The following is a 13,461-nucleotide window of genomic DNA, read 5'->3' on the forward strand; positions in this document are numbered from 1 at the left end:
ATGTCATAAATTTAGAGTTATTTTGGGTTTATCTGACTGAAATAGATTGCAGGTGGAAGTTGGTGAAAAACAATTTGCATTTTTAGTGTTTTAAGAAGCATGTTAGCATTTTCCCTCTGACAATTGGTCACACAAATGTAAGAATCTATCATTCAGAAGTGTTGTGTTCCTATTTAAAAATTGGAGTTGCTACTGAGTTATAACTATCTGCAAACCCTGCATGAATATTTTAATTTAAAAAGTTATACTTAACAGAAACCTGTGGACTTAAGAAGCACTCATTTTATGAATAGGGTAGTTACTCATGGCTCAGGCCATTTTCATTTTATCAACGGGGGCATTAAATAAAGGTATTGCAAAATATGATCTAGGCTTTCATTTGTTACCAGTGAATAACTACCCTCTATCATTACATAGGGGTTGCCCACTCTGTAACAGTTTGCATTAGCTATTCCTGTGCTTGGAGTTCACATTCACTCGAGAGCATTCCAAGTCATGAGATATTTAAAGCTACAGAATATAATTGGTTCATTATTGTAAAAATTAAAAGAACTGCAGATGCTGTAAATCAAGAGCAAAAACAGAAGTTGCTGGAAAAGCTCTGCAGGTTTGACAGCACCTGTGAAGAGAAAATCAAAGTTAACATTTCTGGTCCAGTGACTCTTCCTCAGAACAAGACTACGTTTTTAAGATTATAATGAATGAAATACCTCTCGATAGTTCACATTGGATAAAGAGACGGGTACTTGGTATCATGCCCACTTTTCCACACTGAGTAAATGTGCTCAAGATGTCCTGTTAAATAAGTCATTCCATTTAAAAAAAAATGTTTGTTTAAAAGTACACAATAATGAACCAAAGCAGAAGTTGCTGGGAAAGCTCAGTAGGGCTGGCAACATATGTGAACAGAAAATCAAAGTTAACGTTTCGGGTCCGGTGACCCTTCCTGAGTTCTGAACCAAAACGTTAACGCTGATCTTCTCGAGCATTCACTTTCCACTATTCCACCAAAAGCAGAGAAGACACATCATATTTGCCATAGAAACAAAAGTAGAATTAGCAGAGGAATTAGTCCCAGTGTTTCAATGTTCATCGGATACAGGATTGGTGTCAGAAACTGGAGAATCGGTAATGTTATACCACTCTTCAAGAAAGAGGAGGGGCATAAAAGGAGAAAGTACAGGATAGTTATTGGAAGCCATTATCAGAAAAAAATGTACAATTATTTGAAAAAATTTGGCCAAAGCGAGGAAATGTGAATTTGTTAAAAGGCAAATTGTGTTTGTCTAATTTGATTGAATTATTTAACTTAACAAAAATGTTGTTTGAGGTTAGTGCCGTATCTCTATATGCGTACTTTCTGAAGACATTAAACAATGTACTACAAAAGAAAAGTTTTTAGAAGGAAAATCAAATAATTGAGGGGAAAATGGTGATATGAATATGGTTTTGTTTCAGTTACGGGGAACAATGTTGATTGGTAGATATTTATACACTGAGATGATCTGTGTGGTGTTCCGCAAGAAGCCAGTTTTGCTTCTGTTGATAACAAAGTGTGTAGCTGGATGACCACAGCAGGCCAAGCAGCATCTCAGCAGCACAAAAGCTGACGCTTCGGGCCTAGACCCTTCATCTAGGCCCGAAACATCAGCTTTTGTGGTCCTGAGATGCTCCTTGGCCTGCTGTGTTCATCCAGCTACACACTTTGTTATCTGGGATTCTCCAGCATCTGCAGTTCCCATTATCTTTGCTTCTGTTGCTTGAGTTGCACCTTATAAATTTTATGAACAAACTATGGACCTGGATATAGGAAGGAGCATTGTAAAATTTTCAGATAATAACATGGGCAACAGTGAATGGTGACGGGTTGCCTGTTCACCTCAGAATGACATAAACAGAATGGAAAAATAGTATCATATTTACAAATAAGAATAGCAAATGAAGATCAATGTAGAGAAATGTGAGAACTAATATGGACTGATGTTGTATAAATGGTGCAGCCGAAATGAGAAAAATAGAGACAACTTGGCATCTGAAAAGACAAATAAAGCATTTCAGGTATTTGAAAAGCATGTGGGTTTCTTGGACTTATCAAGTAACCATTGAACTTACCAGCAAATTCCCCTCCAAGCCATTCATCATCCTTACTTGGAAAAATACTGCCATTCCTTTAGTAGTTAGGTTGAAGTCGTGGAATTCCCTCTGTTACGGCATTGTGAACCTACCTGCAGTATGTGGGCTGCAGCGAGACAGGAAGGTAGTTCACCACTAAAACTCAATGGCAACTTGAGATGGGCAATAAATGCATCCAGTGACGCCCACATCTCATGACTGAATTTTAAAAAAAGATAATGCTAGAACTTTATAAATCGCCCATTTAGCTTCAAGTGGAGTATGTGGGCAATGTTAGACACTTAAGGGAAAATTTAAAGGCCTTAACAGAGAAATATTTTGTATGTTATGAGAAGAGGTTGGAAATTTAGTTGTTTTCCCCCTTGGAACAGGTTAAGAGGTGTCCTCAGAGATTTCCAGTTGATAGTTGTCGATAGCATAGATAGAAAATGTTTTCTCCATCTCTGGTGACTGAAGCAAGTGGTTAGAGTTAAAATCATTTGCAAAGGATCTGACAGGTAGATGAGAATTTTTTAAGTTGTCCAAATAGAAACCGTTCTTCTCACAGAATGGTGGAAGCGGGTTTTAACCATAACTTGGTAGTCAGATGTGAACTTGAGAAAAAAGAGTCGAAAATGGAGTGTGAAACTAATCATGGTTGTTTTCTCAAAGATCTTGCTTAAGTACTACTGGCTGAATGTATGCTGTAAGATTTTATGCAATTAGTGCTTCATTGTCTCAAGTATTGATTTTTGAAATGGTGGATTTAAGATCTCATTCAGTTGAAACCCAGCACTTCCAACAATGCCATACTCCCTCAGAACTACTAGAGTACTAACTTAGATGATGTGTTCAGGGCTCTGAAGTGTGACTTCAGTTCACAGCTACTGAGCCAAGTCTGAGACCTGAGGACTAAAAACTGAAGGTGCTAGGAGTACTCAGTAGCTCATGCAACGTTTGTGATCAGGTTTACAGATAATAATCTTTCATCAGAACTGGTAAAAGTTACATAAATAACCAGTTGTAAGAAAGTGCAGAAGTTGGGGAAGATGAGAGAAAGAATAAAGGAAAGGTATGAGGCAGCATAAAAGGCAGGCAAAATTAGCCGATGGAAGGGATGATGGTACACACAGAAGATGGGGCCACTAAAGAAACAAAAGTAAATGGGACAAGTAAGAATCAAAAGGTAGATCAAAAGATAGAAGAAGTATGAAAGGAAACCACAGAGCTTTCATTAACAGTTAACATCCAAAAAATGTGAAGAAAGATTGTGTTTCAAAATTGTTGAACTTGAGTTCAAAAGGCTGTAATGTGCTTGATTGAAGGATGAGATGCCTCTCCTTGAATTTACATTGAACCAGTAACAGAAGTTAACGACACAGACCTGAGCTGAGTGGAGACAATAATTATATTATACTCTACTCTATGCTTTGAGGCACAATTACTGAACAGAGATATTCTGCAACAGTCATATATTTCTCCATATGTCAAGAACTCCACATGATCAACAGTAAAAGTTGTATTCTAAATTGAAGGAAGTACAAATAAAATCCTGTCTCACCTGGAAGGATTGTGTGGGCAGCTGGTTATTAAGCAGAGAGGAGGTTAGAAATGCTGGTGCTGCATTTACAATGCATGATTTGGAAGATTCATGGGAATGGAAGTGGTTTGTGTTGAGTTAACCTGAGGGAACCAGTGTGTTGCAGAGACAATGATTGATTTGCAAGGCTGAGTTGGGAAAGAGTAAAAACTAAAGATGTGTTTGATGGTCGAATTACGTTGGCAGTGGTGGAATGGCAGTAGATGATCTAGTCAGTGTAGAGGTTGAGAGGCAAGGACCAGGGGAGGACTTCGTCATTGACAAGGATGGGAGGAGATAGGAGCAGAATTGAAGAAAATGGAATGGTCAGGTTGAAGGCTCTGTTAATCCTATTGGAAGGAATGTTGCCGTTGAGGAGAAAGGAGGACATGTCAGAAGCACTGGTGTTGAAGGTTGCATTATCTGAACAACTGAAACTTGTTTTTAAAAATGTAACAATGTCTTCCACAGTCTTTTGTTTCAAATCAATCCTTTAGCATTCTTCATGCTACTTCCAATATCTGCGCCTGTGAAGAAAGGGAAGAGTTGACCCAGATGAAAGATTACCAGATGGCATTCGATAAGGTTCCACATCAAACGTTATTGCAGAATTTTAAAGTTCATGGTGTAGTGAATAACATATTGTCTTGGATAGGAGATTTGCTACATAGTAGCAAACAGAGAGTGGGCATACATTTTCTGAATGGCAAGATGTAACAAGTGGTAGGTCATAGAGAACACGAGTAAGTTTTAAAGAGGACATAACAAGGCTACAAAGGATTATTGACTAGCCAAGTGAAAATATTTGACAAGTGGAATATAATGTGGGAAAGTGTGCAGTTGTTCATTTTGACAGGCAATAAAAATGAAGCATAATATCTAAATCCTGAGAGATTACAGAACTCTGAGATGCAGTGTGATCTGGGTGTCCTAGTGAATTCATTGTAAAGTATTAATTGGCAAGTATAGCAAGCAATTGGGGAATCGAGTTGGATTTCAAGGGAATTGACTGTAAAAAAAAGAGATTGTGCTTCAGTTACACAGGACATTGATGAAACCACCTCTGGTGTACTGTGCACAGTATTGGACCGTTTACTTGAGGAAGGATATGAATGTGTTGAAAGCAACTCAGGGAAGATTTATTGGACTGATAACTGGGAATAGTGGGTTTTCTTAAAAGGGAAGATTAGATTGGCTAGAGGTGTATTCACTGGATTTTAGTTATATTACAGGTGCCCTGACTGAATAATACATTGAGGAGTCTTGATTAGAGTGGAGGGAGTTTTTTTTATGGGAGAGCCCATAAAATAAAAATAAAGAATCACCCACTTAGGTTAGGTGAAGAGTATTATTTTCTCTCAAGGAAAATTGTGAGTGATTGAAGCTCTCTCCCTCAAAAGTGGAAACATAATCTTTGAACATTTTTAAGAGATAATTAGATTCTTGACAAGCCAAGGAGTGAAGGGTTAGCAAGAGGACGGAGTAATCAAATCAGCCATGATCGTCTTGAATAGAGGAGCAGGCTTGAGTAATGTATTCCTGCGCCCAATTGTATATTTATCATTTCAAAATGCAGGTACCTAGGCACTTTACCCGTTCTGAAATAGAGCAAATGTTCCATTCGGCAAGCCGGGTTTCAACCTGGAGCCAAATAATGTAGCAACAATTGGCAACTGATCCTTTGGGGAGTGACCTGTCATGGTCAGTTTAAAAATATAATGGGGTGAAGCCAGTCTAAGGGTTTAGACTTGGTGAGCACCTGCTGCGTCCTCACAGGAATTCTGTAGGTTAGCACTGCTGTCTCACAATATCAGGGACCCAGATTCAATTACAACTGTGGCTGACTGTGTGCAGTTTGCACATTCTCCTCGTGTCTTGCATGGGTTTCTGCTGGGTGCTCCAGTTTCTTCCCACAGTGCAAAGACATGCAGGTTTGATGGATTGGCCATGCAGAATTGTCCCATAGTATCCATGGATGGGTAGACTATGTGGATTAATCATGATAAATACATGGTTGTGGGAATGGGCTGGCGCTGAATCTGATGCTCTTCAAAGTAATCACTGCAGATTCAATGGGCTGAATGGCCTGTATTTGCCATGTAGGGATTCAAGAGGATTGTGTACATCAGATCTTGTTGTGGCAATGATGTTGCAACAGGCAGCATTCATTATTTCAGTGGAACGGACAACAACTGCATGAATTTGCACATGTGAAATATTGCAGACTTCAAGAAATTGCTGTTAATGATTCCAGGCTGTCCGCAGGAAATTATGTGGTCTCCTCAAGATTGCAATCCCTAAGCAATAAATAACTCCCTAATAAGTTATATTTTTATGTTATTAGTGTCACTATAAAAACCCTTGACAATTTACACCCAGTGAAATGAAGTATGAACAAGACTTTAAAGACATACTAATTTCATAATTACTATAAGTACAGTATCTCAAATCTGGCTGCCTGGAAACTAGATATTTTTAAGCTTCTATGCATGAACGTTAATTATTATTGAATGGGTAAAATAATTTACTAGTTTGTTTGGCTGGTACTACAGTGGTGGGGTAGTTTGCAATATAACTGAGCTTTGAGTGTCTTTTTGTTTTAAAATGGCCCAAGCAACCCTTGATCTGACCGGCCAGAGCATCCAGACCAAAGACTAGTAAGATATCTGGCAAAGAGTCAAACCTGAGGTTACGAGTTTTATCTGTGCCCATACTAAATACCCTTCACTGGGTGAAATGCTAGTTTTGTTTGAGTGAAATGTGTATCTCTCCATTATTATTATAAAAACATGCACTTAGAAAAAAAATCAACTTCGTTAATTTTGATGTTTTAGCTTCTATGAAAATCAAACCAGCATCATTTATATTGCTATCTGAAAATTCAAATTAGAAGTGAAATATCCCAGATATTTAACTTCCTGGTTTGTCATTTGACAGTGCTTCAGTTTAGCTGGGTTGTTTCTCCACGCTGGAGTGGTGCACGAGTCCCCAATTAAACCCAGACTAATAGAAGATACGGATCAGGTTTCTGTACTTAACAAGAACAACTATGTGTGATAAACAGATAGTTTTTTAAAATATCTGTGATTAGAATCAATAAGCTGTTCATATACATATATATTTATATCTCAAATCCCCTTTGAAATGTCCCATCATGCCCTCCCCCAACACTGAGACACACACGCAGACAAAAATCATTAGTTATGGGCAGAGAGGTAAAAAGTCCTGTAATACAGTTCAATGGCTGTAGTTCACCGGGTTTGTTGCGATGACTCTTTTACTACTGAAGATTATGTGTTTGTTAGTCTCTGTTCTCCAGGCTTGTTTCATTACTTCATGAAGACACAGGCAATTGGTACTCTAACCGCAAAGTCTCTTAGTTACTTGTTAAAGGCCTCAGCTTTTAGTAACTGGTGATGGGAAATAAACTGGCTTTCCTTAGGCTTGAGGCATTTTCCATTAGAGGAAGACTCCCCACCTGCTCTTCCAGCAGCCCAAAAACTCCTACCAGTATCATAAATCCCCAAAATCGATTCACTACCCAGGATCATTTGGATAGTTGCTGTCAGGCATTATCATCCACAACTAGTCACAACTCCACAAACCAAACAGCAACCTGTTTCCAGCTGAATCTCAATTTGTATGTATCTCCTTGACTTCAAATAGGCTCCACTATTGCTTGAATAATGCAGCACGGTGATTTTTAGTAACTTGAGTTTTGAAAGTATAGCAATTCCTCCTTCAGTTCTTTGCATTAACAGAGGAATTTTTTCCATTTCAATCTGCTATCAAAAATACAGGACAAATAAAAAGATGCATTTTGTTTTTTCATAGTTCTTACCCTGTTTGCTGTCATCAGTGCTGCACAAAGAAAAATCCCTTTGATTTGGTAGCAGATTTAAATTTCTGTTGGGAAAGTCGGTATAAATCTGTGTTTTTTTTTTCAGCAGTACTAAAGTTCTGTTTGATGACCAAACAACTATTTGAATACAGATTAATTATGATTGGGTGCAAGTTTGACAGATGAGTGTGTAATATGGCAAAATATGAATTTGTTCCTGTAAACATCAATTACATAAATGCAGCATATTAGTTAAATGAAGAACAATTGCAGAATTTGTCTTTCAAAAAGCGATCTGATTGTCCTTGTATATGAATCTCACCATGCACGGCAAAAGAGTGGGAAGACAAACGGGATGTTATTAATGTAGTAGCTTACTTTGTAGGGGGCATTAGTGAAATCACATATGGAACACTGAATATTGTTGTGGCCTCTTTACTTAAGAAATGATATACTTATATAAAAGTAGTAGAGAGCAGACTAATTTGACTGCTGATGTGAATCAATTGTCTTAAATGAACAGATTGAAATTATGTCTTGAAATTTAGAAGAATGAGAACTCCTGCTGCCGAATTGCTTGAGATCCTGAGGGGACAAGACAGGGTAGCATAATGTCAGGATGTTCTCTTCGGGGAAGGATCAGAACTGGGCCCCACAGTTTAAAAATGAGAGATGGAGTGGATGCAGGCAATGTAGAATGTATTTTGATGGTTAAAATTCTGTTTTTTTTTGTATCTCCTGGAAATTTACCTTCGTATCTGAACTCTTTATTTTGTTCCTCTATTTTTGTCATTCTTTGCATTTTAAAATCTTTCAACGTCTCAGGTTTATTGTTGTTTTTGACAACATTATAAATCATGTCCCTTAGTCTAATGCAAGCCATTTTTTATCTGGTTTGGGCCACTTTTTCTGTGGGATTGATAAAGGGAATGTATGTTGCAAATTTTGAATTAATTCTTTAAATGTTTGCGGTTGGTTATTTGCCATCATGTCTTTTTAATTAGATTTCCAGTTAATTTTACCCAACACAGTCCTCATCTCAGATAAAGTGTGGAGCTGGATGAACACAGCAGGCCAAGCAGCATCTCAGGAGCACAAAAGCTGACATTTCGGGCCTAGACTCTTCATCAGAAAAGGGGGATGGGGAGAGGATTCTGAAATAAATAGGGAGAGACGGGGAAGCGGACTGAAGATGGATAGAGGAGAAGATAGGTGGTGGGGAAAGTATGGGTTGGGAGGTAGGGAGGGGATAGGTCAGTCTGGGGAGGACGGACAGGTCAAGGGGACGGGATGAGGTTAGTAGATAAGAAATGGAGGTGCACCTTGAGGTGGGAGGAGGGGATTGGTGAGAGGAAGGACAGGTTAGGCAGGCGGGGATGAGCTGGGCTGGTTTTGGGATGCAGTGGGGGGAGGGGAGATTTTGATGCTGGTGAAGCCCATGTTGATACCATTGGCCTGCAGGGTTAACAGGCCTAACCTGTTCTTCCTCTCACCTATCCCCTCCTCCCACCTCACGCCGCACCTCCACTTCCTACCTACTAACCTCGTCCCATCCCCTTGACCTGTCCGTCCTCCCCGGACTGACCTATCCCCTCCCTACCTCCCCACCCATACTCTCCTCTCCACCTATCTTCTCCTGTATCCAACGTCAGTGTCCCTCCCCCTCTCTCCCTATTTATTTCAGAATCCTCTCCCCATCCCCCTTTTCTGATGAAAGGTCTAGGCCCGAAACATCAACCTTTGTGCGCCTAAGATGCTGCTTGGCTTGCTGTGTTCATCCAGCTCCACACTTTGTTATCTTTGATTCTCCAGCATCTGCAGTTCCCATTGTCTCTGATCACAGTCCTCATCTACATTGTTTGCTTTGTTCAGATTCAAGACATAAGTTTCAGGCTTAACTAAAGCACTCTTAATTCAGTGAGAGACTTGAATTGTGTGATTGCTTGATCTGGAGGCTCCTTTACTGCAATGTTATTATTAACCATGTCTGGTTGAAGAAAACTTCATCTAAAATTGCCTGTTTCCTTGTCGGTTCCTCAACATTCTAATCTAGAAAACTATCATGAATTAATTCCATGAACGTCTCCTCCACATGGTTGCTCAAATTTGCCTTACTCAGTCTACGTGAGAATTAAAGTCTGTCATGATTACTGGATTAGGCCTATTGCATGTATCTCTATGTTGCTGATTTAAACTCTCTTCAGAGCTATACATACTGTTGGGAGTCAATAAGATACTCCAACCAGTGTTTCTCTCCCTTTTAGCTTCGTAGCATAATTTATCTGGATTCCATGACTTGGGTTTCAAGATAAGTTTCTTTCTCTCTGACTTCATCCCATCCATTGTTATCAAAACAGTCCACCCAGCTTTTTCATTGTGCTTATCTCTTTTACAAAGCAAATATCTTGGAATATTTAATTCCAACCATGGCCATGACAGCTGTCATACTGCATACACAATGGCACAGAAATAGGCACTTTAAACTTTTTTTCATAATGTAAACCTGTAACACATCGAAGCAGAGCTGTTTTTGTCCAGCATTGTGTGGTGATGTGTCCATGAATTAGGGCATGCCATTCGCCCATTATGCACAATATTACAATCTTTTCAAGCTAAATTTTATTATAGCAGTTGCTTCAACTAGGGCATCAGTAATAAGTCAGCTAAATTTAGTTTTGTGCAGTCATATAAATAATATTACTTTAATTATGAATAGCAGCTTCAAATTTAGAAATTAACAGTTTCTTCAGTGTGTGTAATTGACAGCTTTTGCCAAAAGTGACTGATTGTGATGGAGTAAAAAACTTGCAGATGTGGATTTCAGTTGAAACTGATCTTTGGTAAAGATCAATAACCTTTTATATGAAATATTTCATCTAACTCAGATTTCTAATGCACATGGCAGTTTAATGTAGCCTGTTCTGTTTTAGATCTTACGTATCAGAAACCTTTCGCTATCTAACATCACATCTGTCATGGTGTTCCCAAGAGCTGCATCTGTGACTTATTTCTTAACAGAACAGCTGCTCTGTTCGTAAGCCTTGCACGCACGAAACCCATTCCATAAAAACTTTGTTTAGATGCTTCTAGGATCTGCCAATCGTTGTGAATGATCCCTCTATTTGAATAGATTTTATGTCATTTTTCTGGTCATAGAGAATGTTCATTTCATTCAGTATTTGCTCCTTGGTGAGTCAAAATTTGCACTTTGCCAACTCGTGGTAAATGTGGAGCTATGTATCAAAACCTTGAAAAATAGATGAAAGAGCTTGAATTTATGTTCTGAGATAACAAGGTGTAGAGCTGGATGAACAGAGCTGGCCAAGCAGCATCAGAGGAGCAGGAAAGCTGACATTTCGGGCCTCGACCCTTCTTCAGAAATGAATTCAGAAGTCATGTTGCAGCTATACAGGACATTGATCAGGCTACTTTTGGAATATCGCATTCAATTCTGGCCTCCCTTCTATGGGAAAGATGTTGTTAAACTCGAAAGGGTTCAGAAAGGATTTACAATGATGTTGCCAGGGATGAAAGGTTTGAGCTATGGGGAGAAGCTGAATAGGCTGGAACAGTTTTCTCAGGAGTATCCAAAGCTGACTGCTGACCTAGTAGAGGTTTATAAAATCATGAGAGGCATGGAGAGGATGAACAGTCAAGGTCTTTTCCCCAGAGCAGGGGTGTACTAAATTAGAGGGCATAGGTTTAAAGTGAGAGGGGCAAAAGGGACTTAGGGTGCAACTTTTTCACGAGAAGGCGATGTGTGCATGTTATGACTTGCCACAAGAAGTGGTGGAGGCTGGTACAATTACAACATTTAAAAGCCATCTGGATGGGTATATGAATAGGAAGGGCTTAGAAGGATATGGGCCAAATGCTGACAAACAGGACTAGATTAATTTAGGATAATGATCAGCATGGACAAGTTGGACCAAAGGGTTCATTCCCATGCCGTACATCTCCATAACTCATACAATGACCTCGTTTTGATCTTTATCCTCACCATCATCTTCTGAATATTCTATTTTGTTATAGCCCTGAACACTATCACTACTGTTTTGGATATTTTATTGGCATAATTGTACTTTGAATCAGACCTGAAGAATCAACCGACTATATCTGGGCATTTTTCGGATTCATTCTTTCAACTCTCAAATTCTTTTCACTTGTCAAAATTGTCAAAAGTATTTCCGTCTTTATTTCTCCTAGTTAAAGTTTTGCTTTGTACTTTGTCTGCGACCTGTAAGTAGGCGGTCCTGCCAGTCTGTTAACGTTGTATCCTCCATCTTCTGTCATAAGAATGAATGGCACATTTGCACAATGAACATTGACAGAAAAAAAAGAGTTCCAAGGAATATTTTTTAGTGTCTTACACTGCTGGAGCAATTTTTGTTTTAAATTAACCCAAATCAAACTAGAAGTCTGTCTAAACTCAACATTTTGCACAGTTTACTAATTTTAATGCCAAAACAAACTGCAGTAGTTCCACATGGAAGTTTTACAGTCTTCCAAGTTTTCTCCTATTCGTGTTTCAGTTAGAATGATGTTTAATTTTCAATATTTGACTCACAAACAGCTAACTGTGCTCTGGCATCAATGATAAAATGATGGTTAGATAAAGTCTGGTCAGATGTTTTTCTGGTCATAGTTTAATTCCAAATCTCACATACCAACTCCAACTCTTCTGGTGATCTGATCCTATAAGAAACACAAAGATGCACCCTGTCAGGTTCTCATCCAACTACCCTGAATTAACGTATCACCATTATTGGCTCCACAGTTTCATCGGGCCTCAGGCATCCCTGCCAGACCCTACAAAATGATAACATGAATAACTTTTTCTTTCAGTACTCTACAGCTTAGTTGGTGATCAAAAGCAGTGTCTGTGAGCCAACATGAAGAGGAGGAAGTATGCGCACAATCATTTTTTAGGCAATTAGGCCATTCATAAACTGTTTTTGGTTTTAAGATATCATTGTTAAATTATTGTCACCATTTATTGTATAGAAAACTGTCAATTTATCTACCCATTAGGGTCAACTGACTGCTGATGTACAGCTGTTGGCAAGAATGATGTAAGACAGGTGGGGAAGAAAGACTGGTTGAACTTCAAAAATAACCAGTTAGCTTTGGGCTGGTTTGGGACATCTTGGGGATATAACAGGGCAGAACATAAATTCAGAGATAGTAGGAACTGCCGATGTTGGAGAATCTGAGAACACAGGAGGCCAAGCAGCATCAGAGGAGTAGGGAAGCTGACGTTTCGGGTCGACACCCGAGGCCCGATGAAATGCCTGATCAATGTCCTGTATAGCTGCAACATGACTTCCGAACTCCTACACGCTATGCACTGACCAGTAAAGGCAAGTGAACTAAATTTGGCGTTCACTACCTGTCTACCTACAGTCAGAGTCCATAGATGTGAAGCTCACAACGCCCAGCAGGTCAGACAGCATCCAAGTAGCAGGAAAGTCAATGTTTCATCCCAAAACATAGAATTTTCTGCTCCTTGGATGCTGTCTGACCGGCTGTGCTTTACCAGCTTCATATCTGTTGTCTCTGGCTTTCCGCATCTGCAGTCCTTACTGTCTCCTGTCTGCTTGCATCACTACTTTCAGGGACCTCTGAACTTGCATTCCAAGGTCTCTTTGTTCGGCAATACTTCCCAGGGCCTTACCATTAAGTGTATAAGTCCTGCCTTGATATGCCCTACCAAAGTGCAGCACTTCGCATCTATTTAGATTAAACTCCATCTGCCACTCCTCGGCACCTCAGCCCACCTGATCAAGGCCCCATTGTACTCTGAGGTAACGTTCTTGGCTGCCCACTACAGCTCCAAATTTGGTGTCATCTGCAAACTTATTAACCATACCTCCTATACTCGCATCCAAATCTTTTAAATAAATGACCAAAAACAGTGGACCCAGCACCA

The 13,461-nt window shown here is 39.4% G+C and overlaps 1 protein-coding gene across 2 annotated transcripts in view; it reads left to right on the forward strand.

Annotated features, from left to right (window-relative positions):
- Positions 1-13,461, forward strand: part of dock1 (dedicator of cytokinesis 1) — a 562,483-nt gene that overhangs the window by 350,796 nt on the left and 198,226 nt on the right. The gene's annotated exons all lie outside the window — the stretch shown is intronic.

This window comes from Stegostoma tigrinum, chromosome 20 (genome assembly GCF_030684315.1).
Source record: "Stegostoma tigrinum isolate sSteTig4 chromosome 20, sSteTig4.hap1, whole genome shotgun sequence".
Lineage (NCBI taxonomy): Eukaryota > Metazoa > Chordata > Chondrichthyes > Orectolobiformes > Stegostomatidae > Stegostoma > Stegostoma tigrinum.